Source organism: Pinus tabuliformis, chromosome 6 (assembly GCF_031772625.1).
Source record: "Pinus tabuliformis cultivar Carrire ecotype Pingquan chromosome 6, CPIR1, whole genome shotgun sequence".
Classification (NCBI taxonomy): Eukaryota; Viridiplantae; Streptophyta; class Pinopsida; order Pinales; family Pinaceae; genus Pinus; species Pinus tabuliformis.
The window spans coordinates 2022935490-2022959042 of record NC_142292.1 but is presented as its reverse complement, the minus strand read 5'-3'; positions in this window follow the sequence as shown (position 1 = coordinate 2022959042).

Here is a 23553-nt window from a genome sequence, read left to right as displayed (position 1 = left end):
CTGGATGTGCGTGCATCTTCCGAGTATAGATTTGACAGGGGTGATAGCGTTTGACCGCTTCAACACAGTCTTTAAAGAGTGAAGGCCAAAAGTAGCCGGCATGCAAGATGCACTGGGCTGTAGCAAGCCCTGATAGATGACCACCAAAAGCTCCACTGTGGCAGTCATTTAGCACTGACTCTGCTTCCTCTAAGGTTAAACAACGTCGAAGGATTGAATCAACCCCTCGACGATATAATGTATCACCAATGATAACATAATTTTTGGCTAGGTGACGTAATTTCCGACGTTCATCCTTAGAGAAAGTAGAGGGAAACTTCGAAGTCTGGAGATAGACAATGATATCTCCATACCAAGGGTCGAGTGAAGAGATGAGGAATAAATGTTCGTCGGGAAAACTTTCCTCATAAATAGTATCCTCTCCACAAGGCAGCTCTGAAATTAGCTCGGCGAAAACCATGGATTTCTTAGACTTGGCAGACAAGAACTCAAGATCAAATTCTTGCAAAATGACTATCCATCAATTATATTTGCCCCCAATCACTCGCCTATTGAGGACAAATTGAAATGGATTGACCGATGCTAAGACAAAAGTTTTGCGTAGCAGGACATAATTACGGAACCGTTGGACAGCATGAACAGCTGCCAAAGCCAACTTCTCAACCAGAGAATAGCGAAGTTCAGGACCTATTAAGCCTCGGCTCAAATAATAAATCACATGCTCTGTGAGAGCATCATCTTCCTGAACGAGAACCATACCAATGGTTGATTCTGCTGCAGCGAGATATAAAAGGAAGTCCCTACCATAATCTGGTGGACTCAAAAGCGGGGCAGAGACTAATGCCTTTTTCAAAGCATCAAATGACCGCTGCACAAAGTCGTCCCACACGAATGGAACTCCTTTGTGTAGCAAACGCATAAACCCTTTAGTGATCTCGGCATAATTCGCTATAAACTGTCTTAGGAAATTAGCCTTCCCTTGAAGACTTTGAAGTTGTCGAACTGAGGACGGGGGAGGCAACTGAACTATTGCCTCAACCTTGAAGGGATCAACCCGAATCCCTTCATTTGACACAATGAACCCTAACAACCGACCGGACGTAACCGCGAAAACGCACTTGTTGGGATTCAACCGGATTTTATAAAAACGACATCGCTCAAAAACCATTCGAAGATGACTAGGGTGATCAGTTCTCTTTCGAGAACGAGCAGCGAGATCGTCCAAGTATGCTTCGATGATATGTTTAATGTCGTGGAAAGCATATGACATGGCTCGCTGAAAAGTGGCTCCAACATTTTTAAGACCAAAAGGCATCTTTCTGTATGCAAAGGTACTCCAAGGACATATAAAGGCTGTCTTATGTTGATCTTCAGGACGGATAGAAATTTGATTATAACCGGAAAAACCATCCATGAAGGAAAAAATCTCATTACCAGCAGACTCATCGAGAATCTGATGAATGAATGGCGTGGGGTAATTATCTTTCGGACAAGCCTTGTTTAGGTCCCTAAAATCGATGCATACTTGGATTGTTCCTTGCTTTTTATCCACAGGGATTGGGTTAGACACCCAATCGGTAAGAGAAAAAGGGTATATGAAACCCGCCTTTAGCAGCTTCTCTACTTCGTCTTTAATGGCTACTACTTTCCTAGGATTAACCGGTCGAAGCCTTTGACGGATTGGTTTGTCATTTTCATACGTCTTGATCTCATGCTAAACTATAGAAGGATCAATGCCAGACATTTCTTCATAAGACCAAGCAAATACATCTCGAAATTCCTTGAAAAGGTCAGTATAAATTTGAATTTCTTCAGGGGAACATTCGATTCCGATGAAGAGATTCTCGATCACGTTAGGGTCCCTAGAGATGTTTATAGATATCATTTTTGAAATCACCGACATATTACCTTCGGCACGAAAGTGTGCTGGAGCCAAAGGATTTGATACCGTACAAACATCACTAGTAAAGAGCTCGGAGAATCTAGATTCTACTTCCTGCAATGGAGGAAGAAAGTATGAATGATGGTGTAAGTCTTCCCAAGGTCGATCTATACCCATCATCGCTTCGAGGATTGCTTCTTCAGAAGGTAAAACCGAATCTAAGTAGTCCAAGGTAGAGGTAGAATCAAGGCTCCAGGCTGGGGCCACATCACAATCTAACTCCTCTTCGAAAAAAGGAGTAGAGTGGTCTTCTGCAGAGTTAACGATAAACTGATATCTAAGCTCAACTGCAGACATAGGGAATGCCATTCCATTTACTTGTCCTTCAGCTAATGTGGTCATAGGTGAAGGCAAGGTCCAAGGGTCTGAAAAATAACGAGTTCAAAAGAACTCTTCTCGAGGAGACTCCTTAGATGATGAAACAACATTGATTCTAGCGATAGGAGAGGGAAAATCAAAGGTACCCATCAATGAGGAATACATCCCAACTCCTAGATTCTCAGTAGGCGGGCGAGGGTTATCCACTAAAGGAACAGTAGAGTCAGAAGTTGCTTGAGGATCGACTGGACAATAATCCAATTGATCAACCTTAATGATTTTCCCTTCATGAGGAAAGCAAATGACACGAAACAGAGTCGAAACAACGGTGTCCATTTCGTATACCCAGTTCCTTCCTAAGAGGAGATTGTAGTCTAGGTTAGCATCTATGACTTCTACTTCAATATTGACGACCTTCCCCCCAACACATATAGGAAAGGCCGGGATAATCCCATGCGGCTTATGAGAATGACCATCAAATGCAGTCAAGACGGTAGGTGAAGGAACAACCGAAGGCGATCCAATAGCCTTCCAACATGACATTGACATGATGCACGTGGAAGCTCCTTCATCAATAACGGTACGAAAAATGTTAATTTTCCGGTATGTAGACTTTATTTGGAAAGCCATATGATGAGGGAGTCGCTTTTTGACATTTAACATGTCGAAAGTGAGCACTAAAGAGTTAGTTGGATCAACTGCCCCAATCGCGGAAAGTAAAGCACTTCGTTGAGCCGGACACGACTGGAGAACCTCTAAAGCGGACATGGCGCACAGACTCTGAGCCAGATCCTCAACAATGGAGTAGTTCTGGGCGGCCCTAGCATTAGGATTAATAGTCGCGCGTTTAGCGGAACCTTTTGGTATCTGTGGTATAGTCTCAACAGGGGGTCGCTCAATATGAAGGTCGGTATTTCCGGGAGCAGTTTTGTCCTTGGAAGTTTCGGCTTCACCGTAATCACGTGACCGAGTAGCCACATGGACGTTAGAACCCATCATGAAAACATTTGATGATTTTTCCCCTTCCTAGTTGCCCCCTGTGGAGGTTCCAGGGTTTGAACTCGCGCCAGCAAGAAGTTGCTGCCCTTGGGGAAAAGGGTTGGTTAACACAGCCTGAGAACTAGAAGTCCCTTGCTGCCCTAACAAGCGCTGAGCGTCTTCAATCTTGGGGCAAAGGTGAGTTAAATGGTCTCCACCGCACAACTTGCATGGAAACTTGACTTTCTTTCTAGACTCATTTCTACCACCACCAGCATTATTGCCGAATTTATTTGCGTCAGCCTTCCCATCCTGGTTCTTTTTCTTACCTCGTCCTTTCTTTTTCCCATTGGAATTTTGATTTCCTTTAGGGTTATCAGATTGGATAACATTAATCGAAGAGGGTTGGGAAGCCGGAGGGTTAGATGACGTGACTTGGTTGTTAGGAGCAGTTTGCAAAGACAACTGCTGCAATTGACTCAACAAGTTCACCACATTTGTGTCTACTGACCCAACGATACCATCTGCATGGGGACCTGGCTTCGACTTGGCTATATCAACCTTAGACCCAAGAGCATCTGGCAAGTATTTTTGTAGGATCCCAGACTGAGAGTAGATCAATTCTAATTGCTAGGCCCTAAAAATGGCTTGCTCCTTAGAATAGACTCCGGACATGGAGACATCCTTAGAGATCTCAGGTTGTAAAGATTTCAAAAACCATTCGAGACGGTACTCTAGAGGGATTTCAACTTTAATGAGCCTCTTTCTCCGTCTCCATTCCTGAATATGGTAAAAAATGTGAGTTGCCTTATCCTGACGAAAAGTGGACAGAAGTTCAGTTCCGGCATCATAACGGACAGGCAACTGGAAATGATTTAAGAAAATGTTAGCTAAGTCAGCGAAAGATGTAAAGTTTCCCCCTGGCAACTCTATATACCATTTGGCCGCATTACCAGTCAAGGTGCGTTGAAAAAGTCTCAACCTAATCGAGTCATCAATAAGGGAGTTCGATGAGCACCACAAATGGAATGTGGTTACATGGTTGCTTGGGTCTTCACCGCTCTTCCCTTCGAATTTTGGAATGTCTGAAGGGAGTTTGGTTGGGACTGGAGGCCAGGCCGGATTGTATTTGATTGGATCGTTTGTTAACTTAGTGAGATCTGGCAAGTTCAAAGTTGCCAGAAACGGAAGCCTAGGAGGACCTTGGGGATTCCACCCAGACTGGGCGGAGCTCCCAAAGTTCTGAAAAGATTGGCCTGGATTTTGGAAGGCACCAGGCTGCCCGAAGTAACCAGCAGAACCAGCTGAACCAAAAGGCAAGCCTTGTGATCCAGCAAAATTCAGAGTTTGACCAACTCCGGCCGCAAAGCCTCCATAACCAGCAAAGCTTCCTCCTAAAGGATTATAAGGAGTTGATAACCCTTGATACGGATTCCAAGCAGAAGCTAAGGGAGGAATACTTTGAAATGAACTAACTGTGGAGTACGGCCTATTCCCTTGTTGGCCAAAAAACGGATTCCCAGTTCCCATGCCACTAACCGCAGGGTTAGTCCAACCTTGGAAAGGATTGTTGCTTTGTCCTATAGAAGAAAAAGGCATAGATCCTACTGTCGGGTTGGAATGTGGTATATGACCACTTCCAAAAGGAAAACCCTGGAATGAAGCCGATCCACCCATCATGGACGTGGCGGCACTAAACGGAACTGACGGAATACCCTGTGAATGGGTGCCAAATGGGAAGAATCCAGAACTAAAAGCATTGGTTTGGGAATTTCCACTCGTGGATGGAATGGAGGTAGACCCAACTAAAGATGTGCTAGCAAAAGACCCAAACAAAGAAGCAGAGGAGATGGAAATCGTTCCTCCCCCTTGTACTGATGTTGGAGTCTGCATAGTTGTAGCACTTGTAGTAGAAGCCATGCTTCCAGTAGTGGTCATCGACGGTAAGTGCGTAATGTGACCTCGTGATGCAGGAGCATCAACTCGCGGAAATCAAATTTATTTTTCATGCCTTCCAGAAGTTGACGTGGCTACAAAAACCATATTTTCGTTACCTTCATATTATTAATAGCGTTTGTTGTGACTCGGTTGAGTGAGTTTAGGGATCTTATGAAGGAATAGCGGATCTGGAATGATCCAATCTATTTTCCTCCATTCTTATAAACTAGTCTTCGTGCATTCGTAGGGGTAGCCAGACGCAGGTATATCCAGTGCTGCCAAGGCAACCTGGCTCATAGAAACGTATTGTAATCTGAATTCAGAAATAATATAAATCGTGTGGTTTGTGGTTATGAGTTTCTTTTATTATGTATACGCGTATGTTAGTTCTTAAATTGAAGCTGTGCGTTGACGGGTTCGACTGAAATAATTTTAAATCGAGTTTGTTATCATTATAATTACAGATGGACCTTGAAACGGTGCAGGGATTTAATCCAGTCGATGGTCGATTCATAGCGCAGAGGAGTGCTGTTGAAATTGTGTGGAAGAATGTTAATTTTGCGGCATTCAGCTTTTAAACTAAGTCTGAGTTTTATGTGAATCGATTGCCATAATGGAAGTTTGTGTTCAAGGGCATCGATATTAGTTCGACAGGGAACAAATGGTTTTGCGCAGACCTCGTATTGATTTGTTGTGGAATATATGGTTTGAACCTCTTAAAACGATCTTATTGCTGCGTAGTGAACTTTTTAGTTCAGATCGTGGGCCATAACCCACAGGCCCAGGTTCGAGATTTATATATGAAAGGGGATTTTGGCAATACCCCAAGATCTCTTTTCATCACCTAGACTTGGCGGTCTATGTGTCGGAGTCCCAACGTACTGTAATACTTTCGGATGGCTAGATGGTAGGGGAGAATTCAGAGCCGCTAACAACTCTGAGAGTTCTTCTACCTCTATGTTATTCTCTGTTTGAAAGAGAACTCAAGAAAGAACTGGAGTGTTCCTCTCTTGTTCTGTGGAAGTGCCAGGCCTTACTTGAACGCTAATGCCCTCGAGAGGAGGATCAATCCCCAATGCATCAGCTGCCTGGGACGAAACCCACCAGCAGTATTACCTCTGCGCCTTCTACGAGAAGGCTCTAAACTTGGTGGTGAAAGACCACGAAGTCTTCGAGAACGTCTAGGTGATCGGTCAGCCACTTTCGAGAAAGTCCTTAAAGATATGAGCCAGTCAAACAACTTCCAAGTATTTCCGCTCCGGGTGATTAGGACTGGACACCAAAATACAAGAAAGTGAATTAAGGGGCCTTCCGAAGATAGTCTAGGATAATGACGGCCCAGTCTTATCAGCGAAGGTAACATAGGAAGTTACGCTGACCTCCTAACAACAGCTTGCGCCGGTGCAAGCCCCCAAGCTTCGCAAGGGTGCCCTCCAGTAGTACCGTTGAGAGTGATGCAACATTGACCTTAGGTGCCACGGGATTCCCCTCCGCAACCACCTGTGTCGATCCCTAGGAGTAGCAACTATGGATACCAACTCGTTGCAGAAGCCAGGCGGAATAATCGTGATGTAAGATCGGACAAGTAGGAGAGGGGGTATCTCTCTTCCCTGTCTTCAAAAACCCTCGTGCTTAACTCCCAGATCTGGAGCTTTCTTGGTCTTGCTAACGCTATTGGATTTTCACTCACTATTCAGAGTCCTATTTTTGACAGTTTAAATGGCCTTGGAGAGTTATCTCTCCACTAGCCTAATCCAAGGCTCTAAAATCCTAAAACTTGTTGGTTTATCTAACTTGATAATAGAAAAGTTTTAGTGAATTTTAATTAGCGCTTGATTTTAAAATAGGTTGTTCTTTAAGTCACAGGATAAGCGGAAGTGAAACTAGTGGTGTTTTGACGCAAAAGAAATTAATAAAAACCAAACTACATGCAAATGCACTTGTTTTCGTTTTTCAATGAAAATAAATTTCTACAGGGTTCAGAGTAACTTCAAGAAAAACAACAAATTTTCTTTTCTTTTCTTTTACTCACGCTTCACACTCACAAAAGTTAACAAAGCTATGGATGCCTAAAAAGATGTGCAAATCTATCCTAATGCAATAAGTACATGCTGATGCAAGACTTAAGACTACTCTAAATCAAGAAATGAAAGTTACTTGTTTATCAATTTTTATTTTGCCACTTAAAATGTTTAGATGGAATATGAGATGCTACCATTCATTTCGTCTAAACACTAAAAACAAGTTTCAAGACAAACAAAAATGCACTTTCATTCACTAAAAGGAAACCAAATCAAAACAAAGTTCAAGAAAGAAAAACCAAGTTTTTCAAAAAGTTTTCTTCAAAAGCCAAAACAAAAATGTCTTTTCAAAAATGCTCTCAACAATACTGAAACTTTATGATTGAAGAATAGGCAACAAACACTTTTGCAAGTTGACAACACACAATAGATGAAAACTCAACAAAAAGAAATGTGTTTAAAGATGCTCTTAACAATCAAATGCAGCAATGAAAGCTTTGGCAATAAAGACCAAAAGATCAAAAAGACAATTTTCAAGAAAGTGTCAATCAACAACTTTCATGAAACAAAAAGTGGATGGTCACAAAAAGCAGTTTTGTCAAGCAAACAAAAATTCACCAAAAACAAGATTTGACGCAAAGATTGAGATCAATCTTCCTGCCCCGAAGAATCAAAGCAGCCAAGATTTTCAACAAGAAATCTTGCGTGTTTAAAACAAAAGGATGACGCTTGCAAAAACAAAAACAAGACCAACACTTCTTGCAATCTTTAGAATTTGAAATCAGATACTTGCTGTAAAACTAACAACTGACACTAGAAAGTAACTGTTTAGGACTTAATCAAACCATCAAACAGAACTTCAAAGACAAAAAGATTTAAAAAATCTTGAAAATTGCAAGATATACACGACTGTATTGATGTACAGTTGCGTGTATACGCTATTGTGCCTAAGGAAACTTGAGTATACGCGGGTCCACTTAAGGAAACATGCGTATATACACCTCTGTAAACAAGAAAAAAAGTGTATATAAAAGATTTCAAGAAAAAATAAAAAACAGTCTGAAGAAACTGACCAAACTTACAACTTAAGTTCCTATAGGAACAGACTAGACAGCAACATCAAGCAAATAGACAAGTGAACCCTGATTGGCTTGAACACACCCAAACTAGGAACAACAATGATGTTGTTCCTAGCGGAGTCGCCAATTCTGTTAAGGGAAAAGTTCCCCTAGGATCTTGGGTTGATACCCTAGCAGACTGAAAGTTGTCTATACAGAGAAACACACATACCATACAGCCATAATGCTAATATAAGAAAACTCTACGATAAGGGGCGTACCTGAGGTCCTATGTTTGAGAAGGTCCCTCCAGGGTCCAAACCCTTCTTGGAGTTCCTTTTGCTCCTTTGACCTGCAAAACAACCAATTCAAGAAAATACAACAGTATATGGACCAAACATTATAAAGAAACCATCTTCAAATTTAAAGAAAGGTAGTTAGTTATGCAATTAAACAACCATTCACATATGAATTCTAACATGAATATCATAAACATGAAGAAGATTTATATCAGGAACAAAGACACGTGTTTCTTTTATTATAGACAAATAAAGTACATAAAGGAATAATTTCACCTGAGTCGTCCTTTTGCAGGCTCCAAGCGGAACCGTCCTCCGGATTCATTCAGTCTCAAGCCTTTAACAAAATCCTTCCATGACTTACTCCATGATATCACAAGTAGTAAATGGACATCATCACACAAGGAATCAAGGGTTTCTTGTAAAAAAGGGGGAAGTGCAGGAGGCACAAGGATCTTCAGACTTGGTCAGGGAAATCTCAGCATAATAACCTTTCTCTCTCTTCTCTCCTCCCTTAGGCCTTCCCATTGAAGCCTTTTTATACTTCTCCCAAAGTAGTTTTTTAGTTGGGAATTCGTTGGGAATAGTTGGGCCACGGGCACTAACAGGTGATTAGCAGGAAAAACCCGCGATCTCCGCCTGAAATTAAGGAGATTTAATTTTTTTAAAGTGTTTTAAGACATATATGCGGGTTGGGTATACACAGACCCGCGTATACACACGCTTAGCTCAGGGAAATGTCGCGTATAAGGAATAAAACACTGTTTTTTAAATTTTGGACCAGGCCTGGAAGGAGGGGTTGCCCTAGGCCATGAGTGCAGCATCACAAACCATAAGAGTGATATTTGGAGCTATAACAATGCAGGAATATGCAGAACACCCGGAAGTGTTCTAACCCTTCCACCTTGCAACTTCAACTTTACTTTTCCACGACCAACGATTATAGCCTTCCTGTCATCCCCCAAGAAGACATCAACACCATCATATTTCTCATACTCGCAGAACCACTCTCTATGGGGAGTGAAGTGAAAGGATGCACCTTATTAAATCAACCATGCCTCATGATCTACATGTGTACTTGAAGAAGCCAAGTACACATCTCCACCTTCATCTGAGGTGGTTTTCGCTTCTGCAAAAGGAGCATCATTAGATCCCTTTCCTTTATCGGGAGCTTTAGATTTACAGTCCCTTTTGTAGTGCCCTTCCTTTTTGCATTTCCAGCACACCACCTTTATAGGTTTTCCTGGAGATTTAGATCTCCCACTCGATGACTTAGTTTTGTTTCTGTTCTAGGATTGTCCTCGTACAGACAAGGCATCACCATTCTGGTTCTCGATGACTTAGTTTTGTTTCTGTTCTAGGACTGTCCTCGTACAGACAAGGCATCACCTTTACAGGTTTTCCTGGAGATTTAGATCTCCCACTCGATGACTTAGTTTTGTTTCTGTTCTAGGACTTTCCTCATACAGACAAGGCATCACCATTTTGGCTCTCCATATTTTTTCGTCTCATTTCCTCTGTCAGCAAGGATGAGACTGTTTCATCAAACTGCAAGGCAGTTGCATTGCTACCTATTGCAATAACCAGACTATCCCACGAATCTAGTAGAGAACACAACAAACTGATGCACTTACCTTCATATGAAATTTTAATATCAACATAGAATAGCTGACTTACCATAGTATTAAATGCATTCAGATGCTTTGTCACCGAGTCTCCATCTTTCATCCTCAATTTATAAAGTTTTTTCCGCAGGAACAGTTTATTCACCAGAGACTTAGATTGGTACAAATTCCCTAACTTGTCCCACAAATCCTTCGTTGTAGCTTCCCCTGATACATTCAGCAATACTGAATCTCAGACACACAATCGTATTGTGCTCTTTTCCTTCCAATCCAACTTCTTCCATTCTTCATGGGACACTCCCGTTGGTTTAGTACCCAGATCTTCTGCGATCCACTGATATTTATCCACCAACAAATCCTCCATCTTGATTTTCCACAACTCAAAACTTTGACCATTAAATTTCTCGATCTCTATCTTTCCACTGCTCGCCATCCTCTTTCACCACCAGAATCGATCCCGTAGATCTCCCACTAAACAGGGTCTACCACAGGCCCGAGCGAAATCCCTCAATAACAAAGGCATCTCCTTGAAGCCAAAACAACTCCAATACTAAATGTAGGTTTTAACCACGTACAAAAATTACCTGCATACGAATTCTAAAACACAGAAAATAAACAATGTGAGAGCATAACACATAAAACACACATACACATAGATTTTCCTCTGGATCCCAAAATCGGGACTACCAGCTTGATTTTTCATTATGTTCCTTTTAATGTTACAATACATATTTATACATGCCGAAGCATCCAATACCATGGACCGAAAACCATCGCATCCAAAACCATGTGCGAAAATCATGCACAAAACCATAGGTAGGTCCACCCAACCTAACATAGGGTCCAAAACCAAAATTTTCCAGGGCGCTGCCTCGGACCCCATAGAGTGGGGTTATCTGCACCCCTCAAACCCCCTGTGACCCCCCCGCTACGCAATCGGCGCAACGAAGGGGGGGATCTTCCCCCCTTCTAACCCTCCGGTTAACTACGTCGGCTAGCCATGGGAAGAATATAACTCAAACCAACAAGAAAACACTACACGCGAGCAATCCAACATGAGATTCCAGGTAAAGGAGGAGACAAGCCATTTCAGCAAAGACCAGGTAACACATACATGTTTTTTGCACTCCTTTTACAAAAAAATTGACTAACATTTTGGGTGATTGGACTACTTGCAAAGTTCGTCATCATAGTTGGTTTTCTAGTTTAAATCCTGCAAAATCCGGGAAAATTTGCTTATGCATTGATTTCAAAAACTTGAACCGTTCTCGAAATAAAAACAACTACCTCGTGCCATCATCCGAGCCTAGATTGCACACAGTACCTGAAACAATGGTGTTGTCTTCACTTAAAGGTCTTTTGGAATGCCACCAGGTTCCGGTAGTGGAGCCTGGTGGACTTGCACTGGTCTACGAGAAGCTTGGCCCACACACATATCACTTGCAATCACTTGACGGGAGGATTGACAACCTTCCTATCAACGACCAAGATCTCAAGCATTACCCTCAATAGGTTGGGCTGCACCCGTGCCATGTACATAGTCTGCTTGCTGCTTGTTGTTTTCATCTTGTTTTCTTTGTTTGTTTTTGCTTACTATTTTTGTTCATGTTCTTTTTGTTTGTTTGATATATTACTATTTTTGTTTCCGAAAATAAGTGCTGCCAATTACTACGTTTTTGTTTCTGGATAGAGTATGTTGCTAGAATTTGAAGGAACTTGTGACACTATAGCACTTGGCCAGCCTTGTGTCTATCTTCTTTGTGCTTGGTTGTAACCTTCGGCCGATGAAGTCATGACGGAAAATACGAACGGTCTGTAAGGGAGTTTGGTCCAACCATGAACCTATGCCCACACTAGGAATCCTCATGCCTATACTCATCCTTCTGCTTTATGTGTTCGAGCTCATCCAACTAGTAGAAATAGAGAAGGGGAAAATCTAAACGAGCAAACCTATGTCAGAGGTCTTACATGCTTCTCTGAAGGAACAACCTCTTTTGCTCTCAATAATTCTAGATCCCTCTTCCACCCCAAAAATAAATAAGTGCCTATGCACAATCCTCTTGAAAAATAGAAAGGCGAAAGAAGAGAAAGGTTTCCTGCACAGAGAGGTGAAGCATGCAACTCCATCGGGGTACTGACCAGGCTCGCTGGCAGTGGAGCAATGTGTGTGTTCATGCGTGACTCCACTAGGGTACTATCCAGGCCTGCTAGCAACAGAGCAACACTAGAGATGAAAACTTATACTTTGAAAATCTTCAACTCCCAAGCTAAACTACCCTTCCCGAATTCGAAACATTGAGATCAAGCTGAACTTTTGATCGTGTTTGACTGAGTTGGCAAAGGGTAAACCATGTATGGCCATGGGGTAAGTGGGGAAGCTGAAGTAACCCACACAACGATTCAATACTCCCTGAAAGACCAAGGCCCTGTGTTAGCAATGAACTGAAACAGAGAAGCTGGAGTTCTACTAGTTTGTCACCAAGTGTTGTAGTGGCTACAACCACCCTCCAAAATTTTGGCCTGCACTAATTTTGGAGCCTCCCTTGAGAGTTTCACTTGATGACTGTGCACACTCAGGTTCACTCCGTGAGCTCATGTGAGTCTTTGCATCTGCCTTTCATGTTCATTTCATTCAAGTTTCAGCATGATGGTGTTTAAGTCATGCTTGCGACCATGTTCTAATTATGCTCAAAATCTTTGCTTTGTATGTGCTTGTTGTGTTCTCTATGAAAGAATCTGTTGCACTCACACATAGAGTTACATTCACTGTCACGCAAGCGTCCTCTCAATCAATGAATGGTTAATCACAAGTGTCGTGCTTGTCACTTGCACCGTTGGTCAGTCATGTTGAACCTATGTGTCTGAAAGGTTTGAGTCGTTTCGTCGTCGAGTCATGTGAGTGTGTGTTTGTATGATCACTTATGAATCTTTTGATCGTTCACACACTTTGTCAGTTTTGCTGAAGTTCTGATGACTAGAATCCCCTCTGATAGCCAGACCATCACCCTGCCATCGACTCGATCGACTGTCAACCAGAACAATGCAGAAGCACCAAGCTAGTCTTTTCAAGTTGCGCTGCCCGTAAGAAATTCATTCAACTCTCATGTTGGCCACTTGGACAGTCGGACCCGACAGTCACCCGGGGACTGACTCCCCTAAAAAAATGCGTAGAGGCCACTGACCTTACTCACTCAATTGACTAAGGAAATTTCGCAGACAGGCCAGACAAACACCAAGTTCCCATCCCTATCTCCCTTAAAAAATTGTGCAGTTTTCCCAGACAGTCATCCTGACAGTCGACCGACTGTTCATCTCAGAAATTGCGCAATTTTCATGAGCAAGATTTCTGCTGTGCAACATTTATATCAGCTTAGAAATTGTGCAGAGATGATCAGCAGGTCGGCCTCCCGCCCTCAGTGCAGTTTCCCCTTCCAGCGGCTAATAAGCCTCATCATTGAGTAATTATATGGGCCTTAATTGACCTTAATTCACCTCCTATCTTAGTCAAACCAACTAGTCTCACAACTTATTGCATACTTTTGATTATATTCTGTTTATGAGATGAGTTGAGTTGGATGTTTTGCTTTGTGTTCTACTGTGCATGTAATGCAGCAATAAAGGATAAAAGCAAGGGAAATGCAGGGATAAAAGGTAAAAGCAAGGAACTATGGTAAAAGACCTTGGTAAAAACTCAGATGGGACAAGGGAGAGGAATTACAGGAGGTAAATCCTCCTCATTTACTGCCCCTCCATTCGAATATCCCTCCATCAATTGAAAGTGAAAACAACCAAATCAGGTGTACTAGAAGATAGCCAAGCAAGTGAAAGTACGAGTTTATCTTGAGTTGGGAGCCAAGCCTCCCTACTAGAAGGCAACCGAGCTAGTGAAAGTGAAAGCACACGTTTATCATTAAGTTGGGAGCTGTACCTCCCTAATTTTAAGGGAAGTTGTTGGAGACTTCAGATGTATAAATAGAGAGGCTTAGGACCTCAATCTTTTTAGTCACCAGTAGTCAGTTACTAAGAGTTAGCAATAATTCGAACTTTTGACTGTAGAACTAGACTTGTAACAGTTCTTGATGTAATACAATGCTTTTATAATGAAGATGAGTTTTGTTACGAGCCAACAATGAGTTAACTCAAAGGGTCGAAGCTCTTGGGTTAGGGCTTAACCCTAGCAGCCGAAGCTCCTCTTTATTGTATTGTTAAGTAGCATAGATTTCTGTTCATCTGTTGAAGTAGTTCATTTCCATTATAATAGTAGCATAGATGCATGGTTTGATTGTTCACTTGCTTCAGTAAGTTCATTCCCATTACAATGTGATAGCATAGATTTTTGGTTCTGTTCATTTACTTAAGTAGTTTCCTGTTTTTTTGTTTGTTTGTTTAAGTAGCTGCATTTCCATTACAATAGGGTAGAACAGATTAGTTGTGTTTCAGTTTGCTTCATTCAAGCTTTCATTCAATTAGCATGGCAGCAAAGGAAAGATCCACAAGGTTTCCCATAGGTGTCTTGGCCTCACCTCCTCCCTTTGGGACCATGACATGAGGAAGAAACCCTGCAACAACCCCAAAAACACAAGATTTTGGTTTCCACAAGGAGTTTGTTGTTTAACACAGTCACTGAGCTCATTTCATATCACTCCGTTCCTTTAATGGTCATCTGCTCCTTCGCTCTCTTCTTGTCATGTGATCTCCCTTCACACCCCTGTCATTCTCCTTCAACATGAAAAGCTGAGCGGAAACTGTTAATCCACATTCAAACGGTTTTTAATCATAGATTGCCTCACATAGCAAAATTGACCAATCCCGAATTCAATTTTGGTGTTTGACTTTGTGCACTTTAAATCCCAACCGTTGATTTTCCTTGTCAGATCCAACGGCTATCACACACTCACTCACCAACCCGCTCGGTCAAATCTCCACCGTAGATCTACCTTGCCAGATCTGACGGCCTTCGTACGATATTGCGTGGATTTCTGTCTGATCGTTATCTGCCCGAGGGCATGCGAAATGAGCGGTTTCCTCGTGCTACGTGTTGCCCAGGGAGGCTAATCGCGTAAAATTTTAGGAAACCACTTACAGCTTTGAGGGCGTGCGATATACTGCTTACCGCCCTCTAAACCCGCTCCCCCATTTCTGCACATTCCTTTAAGCGCTCCCATCTCCACCGTCGATCTGTCTCCTGATCTAACGGCCATCGCATCACCCGATCACTTTATCGCCTTAAACTCCCACCATCGATCTACCTCGTCTGATCTGATGACTGTCGCTTCACCCAATCGCCAACTAGCTTGGCTGATCTCCGCCGTCCATCTACCGATTGATTCTGCCCGTCCATCTCTTGACTTCACCTCCGTGACATAATCTCAATTGTCCATCCTATTAGTTAACCTTGTTCACCCATCTACCTACGTACCCTCTTGTGATCCGATCTCAACCGTTCAATTGCCTTTCACCCGCCTGATCCAACGGTTCTTATGCGCTATTGCTCCCTCACATCCTCCTTTGACCAATTTTGATTTCCGACCGTTTTTTCTTACACACAGACTTAACTTAGTTTCCTTTTCTTGCACCTTAGGATAATTTTATGCTCTTTTACTTCTGCAACTTAGATAGTTAGCATTAGATTAGTGTTGTTTAGCAATTCTGCTTAGTCTAGTTGTTTCCATGGTTAATTAGGTTATGGTGTGATTTAGGATTGCATGTTGTTTTCTTCATTTTTGCAGTAGAGTAGATCTCCCTTAGAATAGATTTTCTCCCCTTCCATTAAGATCAAGTTTCTTTTGACCCTATAGAAGTCTGGCTTGGAACCATTGGGGTCTCTTGCCTGATGAGTAGTGACAACAGGTAGTACCTTCACTTCTACTTGTGTATATAGCATAGTCACCTCCAAGTTTGTACGAACCCCGGGTTGATAAGTAAAGAAATGCTACTGGAAACTTTTCTACAAATGATGCTAAAAGCCCAAGGATATGCAACCACTTCCTCAAGTAAGAATTCAAATCCAAAAGCCCTTTTTGTCGATGCTTCCTTTGAGAAAAATACTAAATCCTTTCAAAGAAGCCACCAGGCAGATAAGATAAGAACACTTACTCTCCCAGAAGTTATCCAAGAATTTCAAAGTTTGAAAAAAGAAATAGTTGAGCTCAAAACCCAGGTCTCAAAATTAGAAAAAGGAAAGACTCCTGAAGAGGAATCAATCCATTTATTTTCTAAACCAAATCCGAATATAAAGATCTATGAGACCAAGCCTGCAGATTTCAGAGGTTTGGCCAATATAGAGATTATGGCCGTGCAACATCAATAGTTTCATGTTATGCTCCAGATTAGAGTCCAGGATGAAGTCTTTCATTTAAAGACCTTATTAGATACTGGTGTAGACATCAATGTTTTGAATAAAAAATCTATCCCCACTAAGTATTAGTCCAAGGCAATATGTGAGGTTATTGGATTAGGGGCACAAGGGTTTAATTTTCAATATGAAGTCCCTAAGGCCACAATATGTTTTGATACATGTTGCATAAATGCAAAATTTGCAGTAGGCAACATTCCTATTGACTGCATCTTAGTAAATCCCTTTTTGGCAGCCGTAGAGCCCCATGGCTCTTCAAGACTTGAAGATGGTGGATCAGGATACTTCATCTCTATACCAAACAATAATGGTTATCTGGATACCATCACACTCCCATTTGTGTCAATGCCTCGAATTTCCATAATGATTCAAGCAATTCAAGAAATACATAAATCCCAAGAAAGACTAGTAGAATTGAAGGATTTAAAATCTTGCCTCCAGATTGATGACTAACCCAAAAAACCTTGTGTGGAAAAGAATTGTAGAAATCAGAAAACTCCTGGAAGATGAATGTTGTGCAGAAGAGCCCAATGCCTTTTGGCATAGAAATAAATATTGTGTTGATATACCATGTAAAATAGAGTATACCGGTAGGCCACGCAAAAGCTGAGAAATTCCTATGAATGAATCCTACCGATAACTTTGTCAGAAGGAGATCCAGGATCTACTAGATAGAAAATTGGTCCGCGAATCCAGCAACCCCCAGAACTACTATGGATTCTCTGTCAATAAACATTCTCAACAAATCAGAGGAGTTCCTCGCTTGGTAATCAATTATAAACCACTAAATAATGTCTTAGATGATGATACCTACCCAATCCCACACAAAGGAAATCTAATTACCCAAATTGCAGGTGCCAAGATATTCTCCAAGTTTGATATGAAATCTGGATTTTTGCACCTTAGGATAATTTTATGCTCTTTTACTTCTACAACTTAGATAGTTAGCATTAGATTGGTGTTGCTTAGCAATTCTGCTTAGTCTAGCTGTTTCCATGGTTAATTAGGTTATGGTTTGATTTAGGATTGCATGTTGTTTTGTTATGCTCTTGACCTGTGAGAAGATACCAGAATACCAAATATGCGAAGAAATATGCCCAGAACAAGGAACAATAAGAAATAACAACATGTATTTTATTATTCAGAAAGGGAAGCAATGTTCACTTGCCTCTTAGAGGGGGCAACCTCCAATAGAGTTGAGCTCAATTACAAAATAAGACACGACACTCCTCTAGGGGAGTCTCTATCCTTTATATAGGATTCATACATGCAATACCATGGGTCAATACCATGGTTCTTATTAATACCATCTATCTAATACCATGGCCCATTTGAAACTAACCGTGGTCCCTTCTTTAAATGCGGGTTAACCTCTTACAATTATTCATATGGGCTTTATTGACTCTTTACTTAAATATAACTATGACTCGACCCTATTACATAAATAAGGGGGTTAGGGTTGGACCCTAACATGCCCTCCCCCATAAGAATAGCCTTGTCCTCAAGGCTGAAGCTGCGGAAATCGCTGAAGGACAGTGGCTGGTTCCCAGGTTGCATCTTCCGGAGAGGTGTCTTTCCACTTGACGAGGACTTCCTTGATCGTGCGGCCGCACAGGTGCCATGAGACATGGAAGACTGAATGGATTTTTTTCAGTGGGTGGCAAAGCTAGCTTGTAGGCAACTTCTCTGATGCGCTGAAGTACTTGATACAATTCATAGAATTTTGGAGATAATCTCTGACAACCCTTGTCTTTGAGTGATTTTTTCTTATATGGTTGTAGCCTCAAAAATACCCGATCCCCTTCTTGAAATTGGCGTTCTAAACGATGTTGATCTACCTGTTGCTTCATGCGGTTTTGAGCTTGATGGAGATTCTCTCTGAGGTGGGCCAGCATGGTTATGCGGTTTTGTAGGAGTTGATCCACTGCTTGTACCTTTGACCATCCCTGGATATAAGAAGTAGGTGAAGGAGGGAGTTCACCATAAACTCCTTCATATGGAGTCATTTTGGTGGTGGCATGATAGTTAGTGTTATACCACCATTCGGCTAGAGGTAACCACTGTACCCATAGATGTTGCTTTTCTGAAGTGAAACACCTAAGGTAGGTCTTAAGACATTTGTTGACTGCTTCAATTTGACCATCAGTTTGGGGATGATAGGAAGTACTGAGTTGTAGTTGGGTACCTTGTAGCCTGAAGAGTTCCTACCAAAAGTTACGGGTGAATATCGAGTCACGATCACACTGTTGAGATTGCAATAAGATGATGGAGCTTAGTGAAAAGAGTCGCCTTCACTAAGTGGGCCCGCAGGCTATTTTTGGCGCAAGTCTATTTTTAGACTATGTCTATTTTTAGACATATGGATCATGTCTATGGATTGCACGTTGCTGTTTATGGATGATTGATCAAGTTGGGAAAAAAATAGATGGACTTCTATTTTTGATGAAAGTGTGAGTGATCACAGTGTGAGTGATCAAAGTCTATTTTTAGACTGGATGTCAAAAATAGAAAAGTCAAATATTATTATCTCACAATAATATTTGGACTATAAACTTAATCTTATTCTCTCGGAGCACTTCAGTTTGAGCTACAGAGGTGGCACATGCAGCTGTCAGAAGGAAATACACTTTTCTTATGAGTCAGTTGATTTGTTGCATGCATGACTTCAGTTAGAACTCAATCAGTTGAGTTTGGTGGAGTTGATTGTGGAGTTGATGGAGTTGTGTTCAGTTTAGCTTTGTTAAACTGGTTGTATTTAGTCTAACTAGCAAATAGACTAGAGATGAGTTGGGTGAATTAGTTATTAATTAATTCACAAGTTATTAACTCATAATACAACTAATGAATACATCAGTTAACTCAGTTGCATGTCAGTGCATGTTCAGTTCAACAGGGACAGGTGGTAGAGAATCAGATTGCTATCAGTTGTGACTATAGTTGTGCACCAGATCTTGCACAATCAAGGGATTGAGTATGCCAATGAGTTTGCTCACGTATTGGCCCACATTATAGCTTGTGCTCACGTCCAACAAAGTGTGAGTGACTATTTTGCAGGTGAAAAACGAGTTTGGTGAGCCATTCTCATCAGTTCTTGAGCAGGTATTGAGCAGTGGAGGCAGGCAAGCAGTGGAAGAGATTTGGAGATCAGATCTGAGCTGTATTGTGTGTAACAGAGGTGGAGATACTTGTGAGAAGTATTATGCTGTGTAATGTTACATGACTCAATCATTAATATACAGATAGTTGGGGTTTTTAGCGAGATGCTTTCCCCGGGATACATACTGTGTTAATGTGTGAATGCTCTTGATGTTTTATTGTTATTGATGCTGCTATATTGACGATCAACGTAGAGGAGCTTATGTATTGTGTATGTATTCTGCAAAAGCACATGATCAGGATAATCTCTGTTGAATATGTGTTAAATTATTCAAAATTTCTACATGGTATCGGAGCTGCTTGATTTGTAGAAGAGATTTTTACAGGATATCAAGCGAGGATTGATCATCAGATCTACTATTCAGGAAGTGTTTACATTCTATTTCTTCAGGCAGAGCCTGTAATCGGGCCAGGTAGCCTCTGGATTCATCCTTCCTTTGGAAGGTGAAATATCCGGTAAAAGCCCATACAGTCAATATCTGTACGAGAAATATTGTGTTCTCACGAATTCTAGATCAGAAGCGGTTGAGTTGGAGCTGGTGGAAATTCAAATTTGCAGCAGTGTTGTTGAAAATGTCTTTCAATGGATTGCAAATGTTATTCCAAAGCAAGAGCGACCTGGCGCTCAAGGATAAACTCAGTAACAATAAAGGTGAGAATGGATCTTCATCAAAGGTATCTGATGAAGAGAATTGTGCTTTGGCTGCCAAAGCAAAGAAAGGGAAGAGCAAGAAAGCTTCTCAGTTTGGTGCGAAAGGCAAGAAGCAGGATATGTCCAAGGTGAAGTGTTTTCACTGTCACCAGCATGGACACTATGCCACAAATTGTCCGCAGAAGAAGAAGAACAAGCAAGCTGTTGGATTTGCAGGGGGAGAGGCCTTAGCTTCTCAGTTTGAGCTTGATTTTTCATTGATCGCATGCTTGGTTTCAAGTGTGATGGGATCAGTGTGGTTCTTGGACAGTGGTGCGTCTTTTCACATGACGGGAGATAGAGATTTGTTCTCTGATCTGGAGGACAAAGATCTTGGAGTGCACATCGAGATGGGCGATGATGGTAGATACAGTGCGACCGGTATCGATACCATTTCCTTTGAGAGGGAGTCTGGTAAACCCTTTGTATTGAAGGAAGTCATGCATGTTCCAGGATTGAAGAAGAATCTCATCTCAGTGGCGATGTTAGAAGACAAGGGGTATGATGTTGTTTTCAGCGAGGGAAAGGCCTTCCTGCGCAGCAAGACAACTGGTGAGACCCGGAAGATAGGGGTTCGAGTGAGGAACCTCTATTAGTTGCATGTAGATGGATGGGCAACAATGGCAGGCAAGGCAGAAGGATTGGTGAGCCGGAATGATAGCGAGTTGTGGCACAGGAGATTGGGTCACCTTCACCATGGAGCCTTGAAGATACTGCAGCAGATCACTACAGGGCTTCCTAAAGGCACACTTGCGCAGTCAAATCAGTGCAAGGGGTGTACTTTGGGGAAGTTTGTGAAAGCCACCTTTCACGAGAAGGATAGTCGTGCCACGACGATCCTTGATAGAATTCACACAGACGTGTGTGGACCTTTCTCAGTTGCTTCGATAGCAAAACACAGGTATTATGTGATTTTTGTTGATGATTTCTCTCGTAAGTGCTGGATCTTCTTCATGCAGAAGAAGAGCGAGACATATTCAAAGTTCTGTGAATTCAAAGCACTGGGCGAGAAGGAGTCAGGGAAGAAGGTGAAGGCTCTTAGGAGTGATAATGGTGGTGAATACATCTCGGACGAGTTCAAGGATTTCTGCAAGACAGAAGGGATTCGTAGAGAGCTCATAGCTCCCCATAACCCACAGTAGAACGGGGTAGCTGAGCGGAAGAACATAACGATTGTGGTTGCTGCACGGGCAATGTTGCATGATCAGGGCCTACCCCTTCACTTGTGGGCGGAAGCATGCAATACAATAGTTTATGTGCAGAACCATTGTCCTCATAGGATACTTGGCATGAGTACACCCGAGGAGGCTTATTCTGGTAAGAAGCCTGATCTTTCTCATTTGAGGATTTTTGGTGCTAACGTTTACATGCATGTGACGAAGGATGTCAGGAAGAAGTTGGAGCCGACCACAGAGGTTGGGATATTTGTGGGGTACACTGATACGCCCCATAACTATCGTGTGTATTTTCCAGACAGTGGTAAAACTGTTGTGCGATGGGATATAAAATTTCAGGAGGAGAAAGCCATGAAGTGTTCGCTTGAGAGGGAGCTACACTTGCATGTAGATGAGGAGCTATTAGTTCCTAAGGATGAGCTTCAGGACATGGATCAGCCACAGGACGAGGTTCATGGAGTGGAAGAGACCACTCATGCAGCGCCAACCATCAGAGGGCGAAAGCGCTTGACAAAAGCTGAGCGACTGGCTCAAGATGCAGAGAAAGTTGTAGGACCACCTACAGCCCAACACAGGCAGAGACAGTCACTTGATCGGTACACTGGATACATGGCTCTTATGAGCAAGTGTGTTGTGACTGAGCCATCCTCTTTCGAGGAAGCTGTGGAGGATCCCGCATGGGTAGACGCCATGGTGGAAGAGTATGATTCTATTGTCAGAAACAGTGCATGGGAGATTGTTCCTAGACCGGAAGGGAAATCAGTGGTGGGTTCGAGATGGATCTACAAAGTAAAGCAGGCAGCTGACGGGAGTGTGGAGAAGTACAAGGCAAGATTTGTTGCCCGAGGCTTTTCACAGATTGAGGGGATCGATTATGAGGAGACCTTTGCACCTGTCGCAAGGTATTCTTCCATACGGACGATTCTTGCTCTCTCAGCGCAGATGGGATGGCACATTCATCAGATGGATGTGAAGACTACGTTCCTCAACGGAGTCATTGAGGAGGAGGTGTACATTGAGCAACCTGAAGCTTTGAAGTCTTCAGCAGCGAGTCGCATGTGTGCAGGCTCAAGAGAGCGCTGTATGAGTTGAAGCAAGCACCACGTGCTTGGTACACATGGATAGACAGCTATTTCACAGGACTTGGATTCTCCAAGAGCGAGGCGGATCCTAACCTATACCAGATTGTGGTGGAGGGTAAGTTGCTTATCATTGTACTGTATGTTGATGATTTGATTCTAACGGGTGATGAGCTGTTGATACTGTCATGCAAGAAGGATCTTGCTACAGAGTTTGAGATGAAGGATTTGGGCCTCCTTCACTATTTCCTAGGATTGGAAATATGGCAGCGCAGTGGTGGACTGTTTGTTTCTCAGGGCAAGTATGCTCGGGAGATACTGGAGAAGTTCAACATGCATGGCTGCAAGCCTGTTGATACTCCTCTTCCTGGAGGTTGGAAGAAGGAGGATGCCACTTCGGGAGAAGAAGTGGATGCCACTGTTTATCGACAGTTGGTGGGGTCGCTGATGTATTTGGTCAATACACGACCTGATATATACTATGCAGTTAACCAGCTTTCACAAGCTATGGTTAAGCCTACCAAGCTCTTCTGGAAGGCGGGCAAGCATGTATTGCGCTACTTGAGAGGCACATCGGGATATGGTTTGTGGTACAGACAGGAGGATGAGGTGAAGCTATGTGGCTTCATGGATGCAAATTGGGCAGGGAGCCCAACGGACAGAAAGAGCACATCAGGAGGGGTCTTCAGTATTGGATCAACAACAGTTTCTTGGTACAGCAGGAAACAAAGATCCGTGGCACTCAGTTCAGCGGAGGCCGAGTATATGGCAGCAATTTTGGCTGCATGCGAGGCTATATGGATGAGGAAGATCCTAGTTGGTTTGTTCGGTTCTCATTTGGATCCTACTGTGATTTACTGTGATAACCAGAGTTGCATTAAACTCTCGGCTAATCCTGTATTTCGTGATAGATCTAAA